The sequence below is a fragment of the Eimeria mitis genome, genomic scaffold, assembly GCF_000499745.2.
Source record: "Eimeria mitis Houghton genomic scaffold, Emh_scaff2603, whole genome shotgun sequence".
NCBI lineage: Eukaryota > Apicomplexa > Conoidasida > Eucoccidiorida > Eimeriidae > Eimeria > Eimeria mitis.
In genome coordinates this window covers 1-282 of record NW_013570945.1, presented here as the reverse complement: position 1 = coordinate 282, position 282 = coordinate 1, and positions in this window count along the sequence as shown.

Sequence of the window (282 nt, the reverse complement as noted above, 5' to 3'; positions counted from 1 at the left end):
TATATTTTATATTATATATATATATATATATATATATATATATGTATATACATATGATCATCGTTATATAGATGCAAACTATAGTTATCATTATACTTGTAATTATAATTATAATAATTATAATTATATAAATATAATTATAAATATAATTAGTATTAATACTAATATTATTACTGTTATAACTAGAACTTAAATAACGAAATAAAATTATATTTATACTAATTATTATTATAGTTTATTTATTATAGCTTTAATTCCATAATATATATATATATATATATA